Source organism: Apis dorsata, unplaced genomic scaffold, assembly GCF_000469605.1.
Source record: "Apis dorsata unplaced genomic scaffold, Apis dorsata 1.3 scaffold_82, whole genome shotgun sequence".
Lineage (NCBI taxonomy): Eukaryota > Metazoa > Arthropoda > Insecta > Hymenoptera > Apidae > Apis > Apis dorsata.
In genome coordinates, this window is record NW_006263380.1 from 1,072,858 (window position 1) to 1,076,543 (window position 3,686).

The 3,686-nt window shown below is 41.2% G+C and overlaps 2 long non-coding RNA genes across 2 annotated transcripts in view; one reads left to right on the plus strand and one right to left on the minus strand.

The window, feature by feature from the left end:
- LOC102670795 overlaps positions 1-3,572 on the plus strand; it is a 26,790-nt gene extending 23,218 nt beyond the window's left edge. The window contains exon 2 of the long non-coding RNA XR_421066.2: positions 3,515-3,572. This is a non-coding gene — a long non-coding RNA (uncharacterized LOC102670795). The remainder of the gene's footprint in view (positions 1-3,514) is intronic.
- LOC116184975 overlaps positions 1-3,686 on the minus strand; it is a 14,046-nt gene that overhangs the window by 5,098 nt on the left and 5,262 nt on the right. The window lies entirely within an intron of this gene.

Here is a 3,686-nt window from a genome sequence, read left to right on the forward strand (position 1 = left end):
AAAATCGATAGAACGAGTGTTAAATATTTTCATACGATTCGATGTAACAATGGAAGATATGTCGTTCAAAATATCCAGAATTTTTCAAAATACGAATTAATCCAATTTATTAACCGCTTACCCGAAAGATTAAAATTTAATTCAGTTTAATTTCATCGTGCCTACCCGTTCTATGGTTAAATAAATTTCCGATATTTATACGATTCGATCTAACAATGAGAGATTTATCGTTCGAAATATCCAGAATTTTTGAAAACTAACCAATTAAACCAATTTATCAATCCCTTGCCTCAAACATTAAAATTTAATTCAGTGTTTAATTTCAGCGGGGTATCGATGGAGAATAGAAAATTCGAACGCATTTTTGCAAAAGAATATTTCACGCTCGGTTGAGCAAAACTCGCGAGCAAAACGATACTCGAAACTTTGAGAGTTGTCGATTTAATACCTCGGTCGGTGAAATCCCATCGAGAGTGGACACTGGAAGTCTAATTTCAGTTTCAATTTTAGTTTCAATCCCAGCCCCGTCCCGGTCGGGTGCAATTTTTTCGCCAAAAATTTCTCGCCACCTCGCTCCGTTTATAGCGAACAGAGAGTCGCTCGTCGTCCCTTTATCGAATCGGCCGACTGTAGCCTCGTTAAACTGTTTTTCCATCCTCGCTTTCGCGAGGAGGAACGGGACGGCCAGCCAACTTAGAGAAACTTTTTAATTCTCGTCCGGTTGTTGCACGCTTTATTCCGCCTAAAAATAGCCTCCCTGCTCTACGGCCGTTGAACAGGCGTAGAGATAAAAGGAGAGAGGCATCATCGTTGGCCACCGTGATTCCATGGTCGCCGAGCCGCTCGTGCCGCGATCCTCCCTTTTGATTGTTTCTCTTACCGTAATTTATGCTTACCATTATTCTACAGTCGTGCTCGGTCGCGACACTCGAATCCGTTTCTGATCGGTTCAAGGAACTCGAAATAACATTTTCCATCCGATTTATCGGCACGACGAATATTCACGGTTTTTCACGGTTGCTCGAGAATTTAACTCATCTATCTAAGAATTATACTGTTAATGCTCTACTGTGAAGAAGAAAATCTTTAAATTTTCAAGAATTTTCGTTACAATTGGAAAGAAAGCGTAACTGTTCGACGAAGATCGGGATAAAAATATTCGGTAAAAGGCTTAATCGGCAACAGAGATAAAATTTTAACGATGGAAGTTAAAGAGTAAAGTTATTTGAATAATTTATTATTCAAAGCTTTCGAATAACCGCGGTTAACCGTAGCCCCGAGGCTGTGAAGAGTGATGAACCGTGATGGCTACGAATAATGTTATTCGAGTTTATTTTCAAATGATTATTATCATTATTCAAAGTAACTTTGTTCGAACTCTTAATTAATTTTTCAATTCCATTACGAAGAATTATTTTTCAATAAATTCGTTCGTCTTTCCTTCCACATATTTAAGGTAACCATTTCCCTTCACTGTAATATAGTAAATTCTAACAGCTTCGAACAACTCGTCCCTTGAATTCTTGCTAGATAAAGCAGAGAAGTTCGGAGCCGATATTCGCAAGGAATACGAGCCTTCCGGTTATTTCGCGCAGAATTTCTTGGCGCGTGTCGTAATCCTCATCAACGAGCAGAATTTTCTACTCCTGTAGCCGTGGTGTTATCCGTGAAGTTTGCCGACCAGAGGAACGAGATTAATCGCGCCTCGTAGAACTGGAATATTCGCCCGGCGGATTTGCATGCGAAGTGGTTGAAGACTTGTATCACTTATTGCCAAGGTTAGTGAGATTCTCTCTTCGTTCTTTTTCCCTCCGCCGGAAGGATGGTCCTTCAAAATAGCGCCATTAATCTGGAATCAGTTCACGTAAGTTACGCTCTCCAATTATCTATCGTGTAGTTGATTCAATTCATTCTATCTCTTTCGAATTCAATAATCCCCTTTCTTTTTTTCACGCGATGGAAAAAAGTTAAAGTCTTTAAACGATTCGAGTTTTCGATTACGATTCTCAAATGGAAAATTCTCGTGGAAAAATCCTTGTCCAACTAACGCCGATCCAGCGTGTTCAAGAGTGTTTTACGACAGGCTTTAGGCGGTTTTCGCTTCCACCATTATTTTATCTCCCCGGAGGGAGGGGAGAAGAAAGAAAAGCGCGGAAGGCCATTCGAAAGTCTTTATTTTATTTTACTTTTTCCGCGTGGAAAAATTGAAAAAGAGGGGGAAGAATTTGTTGGGAATGGGGGGCGAATGATGATGTATCGTGCACGCGTGAGATCGATGCAACGAGCGGAGAATGCCTTGTTAGCCGCGATTCATTGCAATTCGGTTACTTCTGGATCGCCGGTTTAATTACTTCTCGATGCGTTTTAATGAAGTTAGCATCCTGCTCGTTATCCTGTCTAGATCCCCGCGCAAATTGCAGGAATCGAATGTTCCACGGATGATAGCGGCTTCTCGAAAAGGTATCGATATCGGAGCGAGATATTTTCTAACGGATGGGGAAACCGATAAACGCGATTCGACCACCGGTTCTCCCGTTTTAAAAATATCTCCCGGTTAATTGGCAACCTTTCAACGACCAACTGCGATTCGTATCTCTCGCCTTTATGCACCGCTCTTTTGTCTCTACATAGACAGGGGTTCGAAATACGCGTGCACGTAGAGTGTTAATGTGAAAAGCGCCTTTCAAGGATTGATTTTTTTGAAACAACAGGGAAACGAAGAAAAGAATACTTCGATCGACATTTTTGCCCACATCAAAATTCCACGCATCGTTGGACCACGCGAGTACATCGACTCCACATCCGATATCCTACCAGTGACAAATTATCCTTTAACACGACATCCATATTCGAGTGACAATAAAAGTTCTCATAGGACCACCTGCATTTAACTTATTTGACCATTTATGAAGGTATTTGGAAGATATTCGTAGGTATCTTCGTATTTGGAAAGATATTCCACAAGGTGTAATAAAACTATCGAATTGATACAAAAATCGTTTATTAAAAAAATTATTTAGAATGTAAAACTTTAAAGCATGCTATACAAAGCTGAGATTGGCCAGGACAATTTAGACAAAAAGTTCTTTCATTCTTCCATTTTTCTTTTCGACACTGGAACGAATTAGGGCAAAAATTTTAACAGTTGTACCATTCGTTACTCGACAAAGATTCGAATTGTAGAATGAGTGAGTTAGGATCTCACGAATGTAACGAAATGATGAAAACAAATTATTCTTGCTATCATTAAAATATCGATGGGAATACCCAGCTTCGTACACATAGCCTGAAAGAGATTTCGTTGGCGCGGCAGTCAACGAGTTAAGAATTAAGGTTTTTTTAAAGCGCTCGAAAGAGACAAAAAGAAGGTACGATTCTGATTACTGATAACACCCGTTGGTGTATTGAAATCGGTAAGTGGAAGAGGGCAGGATGGAAAAAGAGAGATGATTTGGAAAAAGCGCGGCTGCAATGCGTACAGGCATCGCTAACACGTTTCTCCTTTCATTTTCAGCCGGTGCGGTAGTGATCGTGGCCTCGAAGCGAGTCCTTTTACGGCGGGGACGAGCATCGAAAGCGGAGGAGAGCAGCCTCCCTCCCCCCTCTGTCTTTCTCTTTCTCTCTCCGACTTTGGCCCACGGACGGGACGACCGCCTGTATCCGCCAGTCCAAGCGGAGAGGATCGC